Raw genomic sequence first — 20,801 nt, forward strand, 5'->3', positions numbered from 1 at the left:
CACCAAGTGAGGTGGATCCTCCAAGCCCAAGGTCTGGGTGGGCACAAAGGCCACAGGCGTCGATGCAGCAGATAGGTGTGGACACAGACAGGAGACTGCAGGCAAGTAGGCGGGATGGAGGAAACCACCGGCTGGTAGGGAGAACGCCAGAAATCTCAGGCAGGAGAGGACCAGGGAACCGCAGTCAGGCGGGTGGGGTGCAGGAAACGCAGGCAGGCTGGAGATGTCCAGGAGACTGCAGGCAGGTACGTGTAATACAGGAAACCACAGGCTGGTAGGGAGAATGCCAGAAATCTCAGGCAGGAGAGGACCAGGGAACCGCAGTCAGGTGGGTGGGGTGCAGGAAACGCAGGCAGGCGGGAGATGTTCAGGAGACTGCAGGCAGGTAGGTGTAATACAGGAAACCACAGGCAGGCAAGAGATGTCTGGGAGACTGCAGACAGCAGCTGAGCAGGTCAAGGTGTATAGAGCAAGCCAGAGTCTAGCAATACTGAAGTTCTAATACCAAGACACAGTGTGTGCTGATGAGCCTTATATAGGCCCAGGCTGATGCTCACATGGGATCACGCCGCGCCGTCTGCAAAGCCCGATGTGGAGCACAACAGAGTCTAGCGGACCGGGGTGAGGGAAGCAAGGTTCCAGGACAGGTGCGTAACAGGATTTTATAGAACAGCTGCACATTCCCCCTTAATGATACAGAATACTGAGCTGAAAAATAATGTATGAGACATGATCTTGAGTTCTTCTGGATCCACAAGTCCTCTGGTTGATTCCTCTAAAAGATGATGGTACAATATGAGGACACTTGAAAATTTACTGAGCATCTTGAGAATAAGACATATCCGAAATGACCTATGGTAGAAGCTTTTTTTTAGTGTGGACCTGACTGACAAGGTAGAGCAAGGGAAAAGAACGCTGGGAGCATTGACAGACTGGACCAGTGACATTCTATTTCAGATTCTGCGAGTGAGAGGAAATCATCCAGCCAAAATATCCCAGACGCCCGTGTGCAGTCCACGCTCCCCAACCGACCAGATAGGTGACCTGTGGACACATAAGGATTTATGAAAGTCCTTCTTGTTCTTAAAGAATTTGTACATTTTACTGTGTAAGGGCATGAAACAACAGTGACACCTACAGGTCTTCCTGCCATGAGCCAACATTTCTACAAAAAAAAGAACATTTTGTAAAACACAAAAGCCCCAATTCATCCTTTGTGGGACTTTAGGTCATTTTATTTGTCTTGATATTGTTAACTTTTTTTTTGCACTGGTAGATTTTATGCTAAAGTCATAAAAAATATAAATTTAGTGCATTTTTATTTTGGTCTTTTGCTCCTTTTTAGAATTAAATATTGCATGAGCCTTCAATAAGCTCTGAAATATTAAAAAAATGGGGTGTTGATTTGCACGGATTTTAAACCCCATTAGGGTTCTAAAGTACAATTATGTTGGGACATTTTTAAAACTTGCAAATGATGAATTAGCCGAAAACATCCGGATAATAAAAACAGCGATTATATTATCAAGCAAACCCCCAAAATGACGTACTAATAAAATGTAAAAATGGCATAAAACCCATAATCAATTTGGGACAAAAATAAAAGTGGCTAAAAAAAACACCCCTCCAAAAAGGTACAAAATGACTGATAAATTATGGCCAAAACACATAAAAGAAGTAATCAAAACGTAATGGTCATATAATAATACACTAGTAACAAAACAGTAATTTGTACTTCAAAATGGAAATTTTGCAGATAAAAACGTGGCCTTCACTAGGGGCAGCAGAATGCTTATGTATTTTTACCACTTTAGGCTTCAGTGGTAGCTTTATCATCCATGTGCAGCAATCAGCGTTAGAGGTGGACCTTAATATATCACAGATATGACATTATTGACAGGGCTGCCACTAGGAATTTCAGGGTCCCATACTGGCAAAATTTTCGGGCCCCCTTGAGACTCCACCCAGGCTCCACCCCAGCTCCGCCTCCACCCCTCGAACATTCCACAGTCCCACCGCCCACTCTTGGAAAAACTCCACTTCTTCACCACGTCCTCACCAATCACACTATAACAGTTCACATCGAACATCAGATCACATACATAGACAGTAGCTTTTATTTTGGCCAAAAGATTTTTTAAGCCGCCACCACGACAAGGAGACTCTTCTGGCCGGATCTTACTCTACTCTAACCTATTAAACATTTCTTATAATACCCAATATTCTTTTTAGGTATATTTTTATTTAGGGAATGTGTCACATACATTTTTTAAAATGACCAATAATACCACATACAAGAGACAAATACCATGACACCATGACCACACCACATATTACCACCACATAGTGACTGAATAATACTACATACAAGGGACAAATACCACCACACCATGACCACACCACATATTACCACCACATACAAGAGACAAATACCGCCACACCATGACCAGATCACATATTACCACAACATAGTGACTGAATAATACCACATACAAGGGACAAATACCGTCACACCATAACCAGATCACATATTACCACTACATAGTGACTTAATAATACCACATACAAGGGACAAATACCATCACACCGTGACCAGATTACATATTACCACCACATAGTGACTGGATAATACCACATACAAGGGACAAATACCGCCACACCGTGACCAGACCACATGCTATCACCACGTAATGACCGAATACTACAATACTAATCATAAATAAAGAAACAGAATACTAATATTACCCTAAGTACCATTATACACAGGAGCCATGTACAATATATACAGTTTATAGTGTCAGTGTACAGATAACACACTGACTCACCAGTGACGTCTATAGGTGAAGTCCTTCATCTTCTCTTTTCTTCTTCATACTGCACAGACTGCCATCACTTCTTCCAGCCAGGACTCGTCTCTGCATAAAATAACACCGTTATCTAAAGCCGTTTCCTGAGCGCATTCCCCAATTTTCCCCAACTTCTACACTACATCAGATGAAGATAAAAAGTGACAGTGTCGCCCTGCACAGTAAGAGGACCTCCCTCACTGAAAACAGTATCCTTAAAAATAAAATATATCACAGCAGTAATAATATCCTTTAATTAGCCCATACAGTAATAATGTCCCATATCTTGCCCCCATGTCTCCATCCTGCCCCATGTCTCCATAATTAGCCCCCACAGTAATAATGTCCCACATCCTGCTCCCATATGTACTCCATTCTGGACCCCAAATGTCTCCATTCTGCCCCCAAATGTCTCTCTTTTCTGCCCCCAAATGCCTCTTTTTTCTGCCCTCATTGTCCATCTTCCTGTCCTGATGCGGCTTTGAAAAAAAAAAAAAGTTAAAAAAAGAAGCTTTTTCTCACCTTCCGGCACTCCAGCACTGGGCTCTCCCATCGCCGGAAGCACAATTGCTGCCGCATGACTGTGACGTCATACGCCAGTGACGTGCGTGCTGACGTCAGCAGCCAGCCTGTAAGTAACCGGCAGCTGTTAACTAATGCCGTGCGGGAATCTTCACACATAGCAATAGATTTAAAGTGAACCTGCGTCCGATGACACAGGTTCACTGAACCAACAGAATGCTGCCGCTGGGTCCCTGTGAGATGAACGGGCCCCGACCGAGCCCTCTCTGCTCACTGTGCCCCATACACCAGTAAGGGCAGTAAGGCCCTGATGACGGCCCTGATTACTGACATGCCATTAATGTCTAGGGTCAAAATGCCCTTTAAAACTATAATATAATTCCAGAAGACTGGAATATAAAAGTTGTACATTTTTGCTTAACGGTTATTTTCTAAAAATGGATGGGACTTTGTGAAAAAGGGGTATTGCCAATCACTGTCTGACAAATTAATATAATTTACAGAAGAAAATGGCATAAATTAGAGCAGAAATCAACTCCTGCCCACAGCATAGTTGAAAACATTTTCAATTTCTGACCAAGAATAAATTAGTGTAAAAGGGCTCACAAACCGTGCCCATTGCGGTTCCCTTTTTTGGCTGATATAAATTCATAAAAAAAGAAAAGATTGGATATGTCTAAACAAATCTGTTGTAAGGAATAAGGTTAGTGTTCCTAGTGTTGAAAAACATTTGCCAGCTTTCCCAGTCTTTAGCATATTATAACTTCTTAGCTACACAGTGATACATTCCCTGTCTCCATATCAGAAATTTTTGGAGATATGTGTATTCAAAAAAAGAATTTTAGGTGGAATTTAAAAGATTTAAAAGTCTTAGAAAGCAAAATAATAATATTTACTGAAATCTAAGTTCCTCCCTCCTTATCATTGATACATGCATTTTTTGAACTAGCCCTAATTAATACTGTCTATCAAAATTGGGGAATCGAATACATCTATAAAAGACATGACAGAATTTAGGACCTCAGATTCTTTAGTACTAATTATATGGGCATCTATATTTTGTATACTCAATGAGGTACTTGGTATGAAGTAAGCATGGAAAGACTATACACAAAGCCAATCACTAGTGGACAGTATTACACTTTACATATAAGGGTGCACTTCCCTTATGGGTTCCTTCTGGACCAGTCTGGAGGAAGGAGGGAGTGTGTGGCCATCAGGTTCCACTCCACCCCTGCAAATATCTGGCTCTCCTCTTTTGGGAGAGCCACCTAGACTGGGCTCCTGGATTCACTGGGGTGAATGCCAGGACCACACATGGCTATTGCCTTGTCCATGGTAATGAAACCAGGGGTTACTTATGCCATAGATGATGTCTCAGATAATACTTCAGTGCCTCAACGTGTTTCCCCTACTAAAGGTTCATCAGGAGGCCCAATGGTTAGGATGTCCACATTAGACAGTCAATATAGATAGCCTGAGACATCATCTATGGGATAAGTGACCCCTGGTTTCATTACCATATACAAGGAACACAGCACTTTACTAGGATAATATTGTGTTTACATATGGACATTCTGATTTAATCCTAAAGATACCAATCACAGACACCTTATTTATCTATATGTAACTGTCTTGGTCACATGATATTAATAACTTACAATATGGAGTAGAATGCACAGTTTGTAAATCAGTGATAAACCTGGCTAGTCTTTGATACCGGTGAATTGGCTTATAGCTCTAATACCACATGACGTTGGTATTGTCAATTCCAGGTGGGTTGGTCTCCCCACCCCATCTTACTTCTAATCACCCCCTCCCCCAAAAAAATGACAGACACTATGGCTTGGGTGTAACTGGCCGCAGTGGCCTTTATTAAAGCAATAATAACGTGTTACATATATATATGGAAAAAAATCAGGCAGCACTCCAGTTCAAGGAAAAATTGTGGACTTTAATCCAGCACCAAGTGGTGCAACGTTTCGACCTCACAACACGGTCTTTGTCAAGCACAGTGTTACCAAAGAATAGTGCACTTTTTATACATATCTCTTCAATTTACCAATATACAAAAATTTGCATACATTAAATACAAATCATAATCAAAAATGTATAAAAATTACATTGTAGTAAATATAAGAGCAATCATGGTGTTTACATATATAAGGTGCATATTAAAGTGTAAAGAACCATATCCAACTGTACCTACAATCATTAATACAGAGAGATTAACAATGATTAAAAATGTGAAAGACCTACGTTGTATACATAACCATTATAAATCACCTGGAGCACTCAGACCCTTCATCAAGTTGTAGTTCCACCATAATAGCTTTCTCAGAGCACAACTGAGCACGTCAGAAGTCGGATAATCCCAATTGGCCACTAGACGGTGGTGTCAGCGATGATGTCAGCGCACATGCTCACCAGGCACCTCCACGCCCCGCTCCACCATTAAAAGTGCTGGCATCTCATATAATTAAAAAACATTGGAAAACTTTGAGTAATGGCCTGCCTGAGGTTACTGAATTTAAAAATCCCCTCACATGTCGTATAGGCGTAATAAAAACATTAAAGACCAATTGGTGCCTTCAGACGTGGGCTCATTCAAAAAAAAAAAGCAGACCTCTCTTACAGAGGTACAGAGAGTGGGCTATTTCCCGTGTCTGAACTGCATCAATTGTTCTGCTATGCTTAACCCCTTTCTGACGTGTGACCTAATAGTACGTCATGGTGACCTGGGTCGATTGGACCAATGACGTACTATTAGGTCATATGGCGATCGCACCCGCACAAAAGTGATGCGGGGCAATCGCCGCCGGGTGTCAGCTGATAGTCACAGCTGACACCCGGTACTATGTGCAGGGAGTGATCCCGCACCGCTCCCGGCACATTAACCCCCTCAATGCTGCGATCAAAGTCGATCGCAGCATTGCGGGGGCAAGGGGGGGTGATCGCAATACGTACCTCCTCTCCCGGCCTCCAGCGCTGTCTGCCGCGGCTTCCCGGATGTTGCCATGACGACCCGATGTCGTCAAGACAACATCCGGGTCACCAGACAGCAGGAAGATATTTTGGTCATGCACAGTGCATGACCAAAATATCTTCTGCAGCTGCAGCACTGACAGCCTGTATAGCACAGGGATGGTGCTGCATTCCTGTGCTATACAGGCGATCAGAATAAAAAAAGTGAAAGTCCCAGAGTGGGACACAGAATAAAAGTCCAAAAAGTGTTAAAAAATAAAAAATAAAAATAAAAAAAAGAATCCACCAAAAATAAAAATATAATGTACCCATCAATAAATATTACACTGTGTTCCAAATTATTATGCAAATAGTATTTTCTCAGATTTTCCCAAATTACCTATATGAATTCCAGTCATTGTAATTTTCCAGTCAAATAACTATTATGAGTACAATTGAAAGGTTTCTGTACAAACTGCCTATGATAACAGGATATTTTTAAAAAAATAAAATACTCAAACTGCACTCAAAATGCATGTTCCAAATTATTATGCACAGCAGAGTTTTCAACCTTTTCATTTTAATAAAGAACAAAAAAATGGTCATTTTTGACATTATAAGCATTAGCAGGTTATTACAAACTGAAATCAAACAGTTTTCAACTCAAAACTTTATTCTAGGTGATGTTACATTTGCACATAGGACCCCTTGTTCGAAAGGAGCTTCTGAACTCTCTTGTCCATTGAATTTGTCAGGTTTTGGATGGTTTCTGCTTCAATTGTTTTGCATGAGGACAGAATACCCTCCCAGAGCTGTTGCTTAGATGTGAACTGCCTCCCGCCATCATAGACACTCCTTTTGATGATGCTCCAGAGGTTCTCAATGGGGTTGAGGTCAGGGGAGCATGGGTGCCACACCATAAGTTTGTCCCCTTTTATGCCCACAGCAGCCAGAGATGCAGATGTGTTATGTGCAGCATGAGACGGGGCATTATCATGCATGAAAATGATCTTGCTGCGGAATGCACGGTTCTTCTTCTTGAGCCATGGAAGGAAGTGCTGTTTGAGAAACTCAACATACATTATGGAGTTCATCTTTACCCCTTCAGGGATCCTAAAAGGGCCGACAATCTCTCTCCCCATGATTCCAGCCCAAAACATTACTCCACCTCCTCCTTGTTAGCACCGTAGCCGTGTTTGCATGGGGTGTCCATCAACCAGCCATCCTCCACTCCATCCATCTAGACCATCGAGATCATTTCATGCATGATAATGCCCCGTCTCATGCTGCACATAACACATCTGCATCTCTGGCTGCTATGGGCATAAAAGGGGACAAATTTATGGTGTGGCACCCATGCTCCCCTGACCTCAACCCCATTGAGAACTTCTGGGGCATCATCAAAAGGAGTGTCTATGATGGCGGGAGGCAGTTCACATCTAAGCAACAGCTCTGGGAGGGTATTCTGTCCTCATGCAAAACAATTGAAGCAGAAACCATCCAAAACCTGACAAATTCAATGGACGACAGAGTTCAGAAGCTCCTTTCGAACAAGGGGTCCTATGTGCAAATGTAACATCACCTAGAATAAAGTTTTGAGTTGAAAACTGTTTGATTTCAGTGTGTAATAACCTGCTAATGCTTATAATTTAAAAAATGACCATTTTTTTGTTCCTTATTAAAATGAAAAGGTTGAAAACTCTGCTGTGCATAATAATTTGGAACATGCATTTTGAGTGCAGTTTGAGTTTTTTATTTTTAAAAAAATATCCTGTTATCATAGGCAGTTTGTACAAAAACCTTTCAATTGTACTCTAATAGTTATTTGACTGGAAAATTACAATGACTGGAATTCATATAGGTAATTTGGGAAAATCTGCGAAAATATTATTTGCATAATAATTTGGAACACAGTGTATTATGAAAAAAAAAACCAAAAACAATAAAAGTGCACATATTTGGTATCGCTGCGTCCGGAACGACCTGACCTATAAAACTGTCCCACTAGTTAACACCTTTAGTGAACACGTTAAAAAAAAAAAAAAAAAAAACGAAGCAAAAAACAATGCTTTATCATCATATCGCCAAACAAAAAATGGTATAACACCAAATCAAAAAGACGAATATAAATAAAAATGGTACCACTGAAAACATCATCTTGTCCCGCAAAAAAACAAGCCACCATACAGCTTCATCAGCCGAAAAATAAAAAAGTTATAGCTCTCAGAATAAAGCGATGAAAAAAAATATTTTTTTCTATAAAATAGCTTTTATTGTGTAAAAGCGCCAAAACATATAAAAACGATATAAATGTGGTACCGCTGTAAACGTACTGACCTGAAGAATAAAGCTGCCTCATCAATTTTACCACACGCGGAACAGCATAAAAAAACTCCCATAAAAACAATTCTGGAATTGTTGTTTTTTGTTTATTCTGCCTCACAAAAATCGGAATAGAAAGCGATCAAAAAATGTCACGTGCCTGAAAATGGTACCAATAAAAACGTCAAGTCATCCCGCAAAAAACAAGCTGTCACATGACTCTGTTGGCCAAAATATGGAAAAATTATAACTCTCAAAATATGGCGATGCAAAAACTAGATTTTACAAAAAAATACGTCTTTTAGTGTGTGACAGCTGTCAATCATAAAAACCTGATATGAATCTGGTATCTCTGTAATTGCACCGACCCGAAGAATATACCGCACGAGGAACGGAGTAAAGAATAAACTCTAGGGTTGTGCTAGGGTTGGGGTTAGGATTGGGCTAGGGTTAGGGTTGGGCTAGGGTTAGGATTGGGGTTAGGGCTAGGGTTAGGGTTGGGGTTATGGTTGGGCTAGGGTTGAAGTTGAGATTAGGGTTAGGGCTGGGGTTGGGATTTTTTTCAAAAGTAAAAAAAAAAGATGACTATATGGCGACTAGTGTTGAGCGCAAGTGCTCGCTACATGAGTTTGCATCGGGTGCTCGGGTATGCATTGAGTATCGTGGGTGCTCGAGTGACATGCTCAAGTCTCCGCCCCATATGCTTCGTGGCCAAAAAAAACTTGCGGGGATTGCCTGCCATGCACGAGCGATCCCCGCATGTTTTTTTTGGGGTGTCTAATAACCATGAAACATGCGGGCGGGGACTCGAGCATGTCACTCTAGTACCCGTGATACATGGTGCGTACCCGTGTGCCTGATGCAAACTCAAGTAGCGAGCACTTGCGCTCAAGACTAATGACAACTTATTCAATATGATAACCTAATGTTATCATATTCTGTGTCGTACCTCTGGGTTCAAAATGTTCACTATACCCCTTGATAAAGTCCTTGAGGGGTGTAGTTTCCAAAATGAGGTCACTTGTGGGGTGGTTTCCACTATTTAGGCACATCAGGGGCTTTCCAAACGCGACATGGCGTCCGCTCTCTATTCCAGCCGATTTTGAGTTCAAAAATTCACACAGTGCTCCTTCCCTTCTGAACTCTGCCGTGCCCCCAAACACTGTATTTTCCCCACATATGGGGTATTGGCGTACTCAGGAGAAATTGCACAACAGTTTTTGGGGTCCATTTTCTCCTCTTACCCTTGTGAAAATAAAAAAATTGGGGCTAAAACATCATTTTTGTGGAAAAAGTTTGATTTTTTTATTTTCACTGCTCCATGATATAAACTTCTGTAAAGGACTTGGGGGTTCAGGGTGCTCAGCACACATCTAGATAAGTTTCCTGAGGGGTCTAGTTTCCAAAATGGTGTCATTTGTGGGGGTTTTCCACTGTTTAGGCACATCAGGGGCACATCCGCTAAGTATTCAAGCAAATTTTACATTCAAAAAGTCAAATGGCGCTTCTTCTCTTCCGAGCTCTGCCGTGCACCCAAACAGTGGTTTTCCCCAACATATGGGGTATCTGCTTACTCAGGAGGAATTGGACAACAAATAGCATGGTGTAATTTCTCATGTTACCCTCATGAAAATGCAAAATTGGAGGCTGAAAAACATTTTTGTGGGGAAAATATGAAAATGTTATTTTTACAGCTCAATGTTCTAAACTTCTGTGAAGCACCTGGGGGTTCAAGGTGCTCACCACACATCTAGATAGTTCCCTGAGGGGTGTAGCTTCCAAAATTGCATCACTTGTGGGGGGTTTCCACTGTTTAGGCACATCAGGGGCTCTCCAAGCGCAACATGGCGTCCGCTAATTATTCAAGCAAATTTTACAATCAAAAAGTCAAATGGCGCTCCTTCCCTTCCGAACCCTGCCGTGTGCCCAAACAGTGTTTTTTCCCCACGTGTGGGGTATCTGCGTGCTCAGGGGAAATTTCACAACAAATTTTGTGGTCCATTTTTTCCTGTTACCCCTGCGAAAATAAAAAAATTGGGTCTAAAGTAAAATTTTTGTGAAAAAAGTTAAATGTTAATTTTTTTCTTCCACATTCCAAAAATTCCTGTGAAGCACCTGAAGAGTTAATAAAGTTCTTGAATGTGGTTTTGAGCACCTTGGGGGTGAAGCTTTTAGAATTGTCACTTTTGGGTATTTTCTGTCATAAAGACCCCTCAAAGTCACGTCAAATGTGATGTGCTCCCTAAAAAAATGGTTTTGTAAATTTTGTTGGAAAAATGAGAAATCGCTGGTCATCTTTTAACCCTTAGGCTGTGTGCCCACGATGCGTTTTTTAAGCGTTTCCACAGCGGCAAAAACGCTGCATAAATGCTTTAAAAACGCATGGTAGAAGAAGGTCTGCCATGTTCTCCAATGACAATCCGCATGTGCTGTGCACATGCTGCGGAAAGTTCCGCTGCGGATTATCATTGCGGAAAAAAACGCAGCACAATCAATTATTTTGCGGAAGCGCGGCGTTTTTGCCGTCATTGACTTGCATTGGAACGCATGGATTCCGCATCACTGTATATGTAGATGCGCATTCCATGCGTTCTATTGTGCGGATGGTACCCGGGTCTAGAGAAGAGGAGACTCTCCTCCGGACCCGGGTACCATAGAAAACTGTGAAAAAAAAAGAATAAAATAAAAATTAAATATGATACTTACCTTCTGGCAGCCCCCGATGTGCTCGTCCTCCCTTGCCGGCAAATCGCGATGGACTGAAGGACCTGCGCTGACGTCATAGTCATGTGACGGGTCACGCGATGCTGACTTTGGCAGGTCCTTCAGTGTACCGCTGCCGGCGGTCAGCACTGAGCGAAGCAAGACTGCGGGAGCCATCGGAAGGTAAGTAGAGATTTATTTTTTTACCATTCTTTCGGTCACACTATATAAATCCATGCCAGTTGCATGGATTTATATAGTGTGACCAAGTTGACAAGCACTTTCCAAGTGATGCTAAAATCGCCTGGAAAGCGCTTCTCAACCCGCATGCGGAAATGCAAGTGAAGAACGCTTCACATCCGCATGTCCCTGGCAGGAAAACGCATGTACAATCCGCATGTACAATCCGCATGTACAATCCGCATGTACAATCCGCATGCGTTTTTTTCTGCCAGGGAGATGCAGAAACGCTCAGGAAAAATCCGGGACATTTCTGCATCGTGGGCACATAGCCTTATAGCTCCCTAATAAAAAAAAAAATTGGTTCCAAAATTGTGCTGATGTAAAGTAAACATGTGGGAAATGTTATTTATTAAGTATTTTGTGTGACATATCTCTCTGATTTAAGGGCATAAACATTCAAAGTTTGAAAATTGCAACATTTTCAAAATTTTCGCCAAATTTCCGTTTTTTTTCACAAATAAACGCAAGTGATATCGAAGAAATTTTACCACAATCATGAAGTACAATATGTCACGAAAAAACAATCTCAGAATCAGGGGAATACGTTGAAGCTCCAGAGTAATTACCTCATAAAGTGACAGTAGTCAGAATGGTAAAAATTGGCCCGGTCATTAAAGCGCAAACCACCCTCGGGGGTAGAGGGGTTAAAGGGTCATCTTTTATTGATAGACGTACTCAGATTAGTTATAGAATTAATTCATTTTTGACTTGTGAATCTGACTTTATTGTATACCTTTTAGAGTGTCCATGCTTTATGTGGTATCTTGGCGAAACAACATGTGACTTTAAAACACGGTTTAGCCAACACAAATATTCCATATGTAAAAAAAGAATGGATTTACCAGTGTCCAAGCACTTTGTTGAAATCAGGATAGAGACCTAAGGTTTCGTATCATAGATCATGTACCCCCCCGAGACAAGGTGGTAACAGGGTAGCCATTTTGAAACAGAAAGAGATGCAATGGAAATACCAACTAAAACCCCTAAAACCTGATGGTCTCAATGTTGATTTTAAGACTCATTCTTTGTCTTAAGTGTTAATTGATGTTGATGGATTTTTTTTTTTTTTTTTTTAATTATTCTTGTAAAAAAATAAAAAATGTTCTCTATATACCCTCATAGATCTCTTCTTGTATTTGACTCTGAAATGAGTTTATTTGTATTAATTTGAGCCAAGTTTGGTTCATTATTTATTTATTTTTTTTAATTAATTGCTTAATTTTGTTTTTTTATTTTTAAAGGTTGAATCCCTGGATATAAACTCTTCCCAATAATTGTTGTATGTTCTTCTTGTATGACGTATAAAGTATATGAGGTAAATGTAATCCCAAGGCCCTGATTTTGTGAGTGACATCTGGCACCTAGTTTATATGGTGAATTCCTGTCGGCGCGTGCATTTAGCCCATAGTACATAGTGGTGACGCAGGGGGTTAATCCCTTCTGTGGTTGCTGTCTGTGTACTGGTACCCCGCCTCTGTCCTCTAGGGGGCATGTGGTGTGGTGCTTGTGGCTTATGCACAGCCATTTGTATGAGTGCTTTGGGTGTCCAGTTCATCACTTAATATGATTATTACAAGTGCCTTACTCCATTTAAGTATTGAGATTTATCTCATTTGTTAATAAACGCTGCTGTTTCTGATGAAATACTGTGTGGGCATAGTTGCCAGCACTTTTAATGGTGGAGCGGGGCGTGGAAGTGCCTGGTGAGCATGTGCACACACCACCGTCTAGTGGCCAATTGGGATTATCCGACTTCTGACGTGCTCAGTTGTGCTCTGAGAAAGCTGTTATGGTGGAACTACAACTTGATGAAGGGTCTGAGTGCTCCAGGTGATTTATAATGGTTATGTATTTTAAATACCACGTAGGTCTTTCACATTTTTAATCATTGTTAATCTCGCTGTATTAATGATTGTAGGTACAGTTGGATATGGTTCTTTACACTTTAATATGCGCCTTATATATGTAAACACCATGATTGTTCTTATATTTACTACAATGTAATTTTTATACATTTTTGATTATGATTTGTATTTAATGTATGCAAATTTTTGTATATTGGTAAATTGAAGAGATATGTATAAAAAGTGCACTATTCTATGGTAAGACTGTGCTTGACAAAGACCGTGTTGTGAGGTCGAGACGTTGCACCACTTGGTGCTGGATTAAAGTCCACAATTTTTCCTTGAACTGGAGTGCTGCCTGATTTTTTTCATTTATATATTTAGCGTTGGACAACCGCATTACTCAGGAAGTATTGCACCCAAAATCATACATAAAGACGCGGTAATCTTCTTGAAGGTAAGAAGGGGTCTGGTGCTCCCAGTGACAAAAAATCAACACACTACCAGCCCGGGAACACCATGAACCCTCCAATCCGGGGGGTTAAAACGGTTTGAAACCGCCACACCCGGGACTCGACATTCCTTTGTCATAAGTCCCGCAACTCACCAGACCCCAATACCACACATATAACCGAGGGATCCATGTCCTGTGGACACTTCCATACCAATTTATACCCACTTCAAGGACCCTACGTATGCCTATCCCCTAGCGGCAGCCCAGGCCCACCTCCGACTCACAAGGCGTGGTCCTACAGGGCTCAGGAGAGGAAAAAAACCCTGTGGGGGAAACCTCCAGGGAACCATGGCTGATGGACTGCCCTTCCCCTGGGCTTAGAAGGATGCTTATCATAGTGATTCCAGGCTCTGCATTTTTTTTTTATAATGTACACCAATAAACAATACATAGCAAACAATTCTCGGACTCCGGTTGAGCTACCCGTCATAAGCGATTGCCAATGAGACCTGCGAGGTCTCCCGTTTTCCAGGGAGGGTGGGCGGGACTTGTGTTGTGTTCGGAAGCTGGGGAGAAAAGACCAGGCCACCCCCCCGGTGGTCCTATAAGTTCCCCCTTAGCCCCCACCTTCTCTATACCTGTCCCCACCTATGCCGCACCCCCGTCGTGCCGGCTTCTGCCCTTATGCCTTTAGGCCATTGCTCCAGCCTTTTCTGTAAGCAGAAAAAGGATTAGCCCTCTGTTATGTTGGTGCTCTCAGGTAGTCAGTGATTTGGTCACATATCTGTTGGGTGAAGCAATTGTTTAAGTCCATTTAGATAATTGCTGGAAATTTGTTTTGCCTCCAACAGCATATTAAGGTCTATATGAGATATGTATCTACTAATGACAAGGAATTGATTGTTTATTGAGTGCTATGTGCACTGCAGTCTGCCACATTGCCTGCCTGCCTGCCTAGCACTGAATATATGCAGCTGGATTAGTCCTCAGAGGGACTGTTATTTGAGATGGATATGTGTATAATATATTGTGGAATACCTACATTAACTAAGAAACAAGCTAGTCTCTCCCTGACGCAGCAGCACCTCTCCCTACACTGCCTGATTCCGGGGTAGACTGTGACGAGCATGGCGGCGCCGGGTCTGATATAGACCTGATGACGCTGTGCGGCCAGCCTATCACTGTAATGCCACAACCAACATGGCTGTGGCATTACAGTGTGTGGCAGACAATCCCTGCATGTTCATTGGTTCTGTAAAGAGCGTCAAACATGCAGGGAGGAGACCCGAGCTCCCACCAAGCAACCCAGAAATACTGTGCTGTGCTCTTCACAGATGAAAGCAGGTTCACACTGAGCACATGTGACAGACGTGACAGAGTCTGGAGACGCCGTGGAGATCGATCTGCTACCTGCAACATCCTTCAGCATGACCGGTTTGACAGTGGGTCAGTAATGGTGTGGGGTGGCATTTCTTTGGAGGGCCGCACAGCCCTCCATGTGCTCGCCAGAGGTAGCCTGACTGCCATTAGGTACTGAGATGAGATCCTCAGACCCCTTGTGAGACCATATGCTGTTGCGGTTGGCCATGGGTCCCTCCTAATGTAGGACAATGCCAGACCTCATGTGGCTGGAGTGTGTCAGCAGTTCCTGCAAGATGAAGGCATTGAAGCTATGGACTGGCCCGTCTGTTCCCCAGACCTGAATCCGATTGAGCACATCTGGGACATCATGTCTCGCTCCATCCACCAACGTCACGTTGCATCACAGACTGTCCAGGAGTTGGCGGATGCTTTAGTCCAGATCTGGGAGGAGACCCCACAGGAGACCATCCGCAACCTCATCAGGAGCATGCCCAGGCATTGTAGGGAGGTCATACAGGCACGTGGAGGCCACACACAATACTCAGCCTCATCAGGAGCATGCCCAGGCGTTGTAGGGAGGTCATACAGGCACGTGGAGGCCACACACAATACTGAGCCTCATCAGGAGCATGCCCAGGCGTTGTAGGGAGGTTATACAGGCACGTGGAGGCCACACACAATACTGAGCCTCATCAGGAGCATGTCCAGGCGTTGTAGGGAGGTCATACAGGCACGTGGAGACCACACACAATACTGAGCCTCATCAGGAGCATGCCCAGGCGTTGTAGGGAGGTCATACAGGCACGTGGAGGCCACACACAATACTCAGCCTCATCAGGAGCATGCCCAGGCATTGTAGGGAGGTCAAACAGGCACGTGGAGGCCACACACAATACTCAGCCTCATCAGGAGCATGCCCAGGCGTTGTAGGGAGGTCACACAGGCACGGGGAGGCCACACACAATACTGAGCCTCATCAGGAGCATGCCCAGGCGTTGTAGGGAGGTTATACAGGCACGTGGAGGCCACACACAATACTGAGCCTCATCAGGAGCATGTCCAGGCGTTGTAGGGAGGTCATACAGGCACGTGGAGACCACACACAATACTGAGCCTCATCAGGAGCATGCCCAGGCGTTGTAGGGAGGTCATACAGGCACGTGGAGGCCACACACAATACTCAGCCTCATCAGGAGCATGTCCAGGCGTTGTAGGGAGGTCATACAGGCACGTGGAGGCCACACACAATACTCAGCCTCATCAGGAGCATGCCCAGGCGTTGTAGGGAGGTCATACAGGCACGTGGAGGCCACACACAATACTCAGCCTCATCAGGAGCATGCCCAGGCGTTGTAGGGAGGTCACACAGGCACGTGGAGGCCACACACAATACTGAGCCTCATCAGGAGCATGCCCAGGCGTTGTAGGGAGGTTATACAGGCACGTGGAGGCCACACACAATACTGAGCCTCATCAGGAGCATGTCCAGGCGTTGTAGGGAGGTCATACAGGCACGTGGAGACCACACACAATACTGAGCCTCATCAGGAGCATGTCCAGGCGTTGTAGGGAGGTCATACAGGCACGTGGAGACCACACACAATACTGAGCCTCATCAGGAGCATGCCCAGGCGTTGTAGGGAGGTCATACAGGCACGTGGAGGCCACACACAATACTCAGCCTCATCAGGAGCATGCCCAGGCGTTGTAGGGAGGTCATACAGACAAGTGGAGGCCACACACAATACTCAGCCTCATCAGGAGCATGCCCAGGCGTTGTAGGGAGGTCATACAGGCACGTGGAGGCCACACACAATACTGAGCCTCATCAGGAGCATGCCCAGGCGTTGTAGGGAGGTCATACAGGCACGTGGAGGCCACACACAATACTGAACCTCATTTTGACTTGTTTTAAGGACATTACATCAAAGTTGGATCAGCCTGTAGTGTGTTTTTCCACTTTAATTTTGGAGTTGACTCCAAATCCAGGCCTCCATTGGTTAATAAATGTGATTTCCATTGATGATTTTTGTGTGATTTTGTTGTCAGCACATTCAACTTTGTACAGAACAAAGTATTCAATGAGAAGATTTCATTCATTCAGATCTAGAATGTGTTATTCGAGTGTTCCCTTTATTTTTTTGAGCAGTGTATATAACCACCAGGAGGCAGTATTGATTTTTTTTTTAAGTGTACTCAAAAACACTAGGTGGCATAGGTCAACATAGCAGAGAAAAACAAGTTAGTGCATGATTATATTATTTTCACCCCTCTTGATGTAGCTGAGTGTAGACGACAGGCAAAACCTTGACGTAATCGTGCAAAGAATGCAGTATAGTATAGTTATAGTTAGTAAAGCCGAATAAAGACTTGCGTCCATCAAGTTCGACCTGTTAGTTCTGTAATTGCTAAAGTTGATCCAGAGGAGGGCAAAAACCCCAAATGATTTAGCCAATCTTCACCTGAGGAAAAATTCCCTCCCGACTCTGAAACCAGCAGTCAGAATAAATCCCTGTATCAACCTACTATTTTATTCTATTTTTAAGTATATGCTGAAATCTGCCTGGTATCTAGAAATGCATCCAGTCCCCGCTTGAACTGGTGTAGTGAATCCGACATTACCGTCTCCTCACTCAGTGAATTCCATATTCTCACTGCTCTTACCGTAAAGAACCCCTTCCTATGCTGGTGCTGAAACCTTTTCTCTTCCAGTCTTAGTGAGTGCCCTCTTGTTACCGTAATATCCCTCCTTTTGAACAAATCCCGGGCAAGATCTCTATACTGTCCCCTAACATATTTGTACACATTTATTATGTCCCCCCTCAACCTTCTCTTTTCCAGGCTGAATAGTCCTAGTTTTGCCAACCTCTCTGGGTATTGCAGTCCCTCCATTCCCTTTATTAATTTTGTTGCCCTCCTTTGTACCTTTTCAAGCTCATTTATATCCTTTCTATATATTGGGGCCCATAACTGAGCACAGTATTCCAAGTGTGGTCTGACCAGTGCTTTGTACAGTGGAAGAACAATGTTCTCCTCCTTTGCAGCTATACCTCTTCTGATGCATCCCATTACCCTGTTTGCCCTTACAGCAGCCGCCTGACTTTGGGCACTCCAATTTAGTTTGCGATCAATCAAGATGCCCAAGTCCTTCTCCATCTCTGAATTCCCCAATGGTTTCCCATTCAGTGAGTACTGGTGACTTCCATTTTTCCTTCCCATATGTATGACCTTACATTTCTCCTCGTTAAACCTCATTTGCCATTTAATGCTCCACCTACCCAGCTTATCCAAATCCCTCTGTAGGTCTGCACTGTCCTCTTTTGTATTAATTGTTTTACATAACTTTGTGTCATCTGCAAATATTGATATTTTACTATTTATCCCGTTGACTATGTCGTTAATAAAGATATTAAATAACATTGGGCCTAGTACAGACCCCTGTGGTACCCCACTAGTGACGCTTGCCCAATCTGAGTATATTCCATTTATAACCACCCTCTGCCTTCTATCCTTTAGCCAGTTAGCTACCCACTTGCAGACATTTTCCCCAGCCCCATCATTCTCATTTTGTATACCAACCTATTATGTGGCACGCTATCGAACGCTTTTGAGAAGTCGAGATACACGACATCCACTGGTTCCCCCTGATCTACTCGAGAGCTCACCTCCTCGTAGAAGTCAATCAGGTTTGTTTGGCAGGAGCGATTCCTCATGAATCCATGTTGGTTCGGGGTTAATAGATTATTAGCATCAAGATGCTCCATGATTGCCTCATTAATAAAGCCTTCAAAAATTTTGCCCACAACGGACGTCAGACTCACCGGCCGATAGTTTCCGGCGTCACTTTTCGCTCCCTTTTTGAATATTGGCACTACATTCGCCTGTCGCCAATCAAGTGGCACAGACCCAGTCTCAACAGAGTCCTTAAATATAAGATATAAGGGTCTGTCTATCACATTACTTAGTTCCCTTAGTACCCGTGGGTGTATGCCATCAGGTCCTGGTGATTTGTTTATTTTAATGTTACTGAGGCGTTTCTGTACCCCAGCTTGGGTTAGATTTGTCATACTTAGTGGAGGATTAAGTTTGTCACTTCTCATTTCTCCTGTTAGTTCTTTTTCCTTTGTGAAAGTTGACGAAAAAAATGTATTTAATAGATTAGCTTTATCCTCATCTTTCTCTATGATTTTGCCTTCCTCACTTTTTATCGGTCCAATATTATCCGATTTAATCCTTTTACTATTTATATACGTAAAGAACAGTTTGGGATTTGATCTACTTTCCCTAGCAATACGTCTCTCTGTTTCCTCCTTCGCTATTTTTATTTGTTTTTTGCAGGTTCTCGATTTTTCCTTGTAACACATTAGTGCCTCCTTACTGTTTTCCTGTTTTAATCTCTTGAATGCCTCTTTTTTGCTATTTAACGCCCCTTTTACGTTCTTGTTCAACCATATTGGTTTCCTCTTATTTCTGGCCCTTTTATTCCCATACGGTATATATCTCTCGCACTGAGTATTCAGAATTCTTTTGAAGGTTTCCCATTTACTATTCGTATTTCCTTTGATTAAGAACTTTGTCCCAGTCTATAAGTTGAAGGTTTTCTTTCAGCTGATCAAACTTCGCCCTCCTAAAGTTTAATGTTTTAGTTGTTCCCTTATTGATAACCCTACTGAAGGGCATTTTGAAGTCGATAATATTATGGTCACTATTACCTAGGTGCTCCCCTATCTGTACCTCAGTTATTCTATCAGGCCTATTAGTCAATATTAAGTCCAACACGGCCTTCCCTCTCGTTGGTTCCTGCACTAGTTGGGAGAGATAATTATCCTTGATATTTGTCAAGAACCTTTTTCCTTTCTGCGATCTACAGGTTTCTGTTTCCCAGTCAATATCCGGGTAGTTGAAGTCCCCCATTACAATCACTTCATTATGTTTTGCTACTTTGTCTATTTGTCCTAATAGCAGTTTCTCATTCTCCTCTGTTATATTGGGTGGCTTATAGCAGACCCCCAGTAATATTTTATTATTATTTTTTGCCCCCTCTATCTCTACCCACATGGACTCGACCCCCTCTTCTCCCTCTCCTATATCTTCCCTTAGTCTGGGCTTTAGACGTGACTTTACATATAAGCAGACTCCTCCGCCTTTCCCCTGTTTCCGGTCCCTTCTAAATAAACTATAATCTGTTAAATTTACCGCCCAGTCGTAGCTATCGTCTAGCCAAGTCTCTGTTATACCTACGATGTCATACCTCTCCTCCGATATAAGCGCCCGCAGCTCATCCGCCTTATTGGTCAGGCTTCTTGCGTTGGTCAGCATGCAAGATAAAACTTTGGGGTTATTTAGCATCCTATTCTTCTCTAACGATCTAACTGTACTATCCCCACCCCCCTCTCCACCCTCATTATATTCACTTCTCCCCTTCCCCCTTGCTTGCCTCACATCCCACCTATTTCCTTGGTTTCCCCCCCCCGTCTCTAGTTTAAAAACTCCTCCAACCTATTAGCCATCTTCTTCCCCAGCACCGCTGCACCCTCCCCA

Source organism: Phyllobates terribilis, unplaced genomic scaffold (genome assembly GCF_046119375.1).
Source record: "Phyllobates terribilis strain yellow unplaced genomic scaffold, ASM4611937v1 Scaffold_7__3_contigs__length_470593459, whole genome shotgun sequence".
NCBI classification, from domain to species: Eukaryota; Metazoa; Chordata; class Amphibia; order Anura; family Dendrobatidae; genus Phyllobates; species Phyllobates terribilis.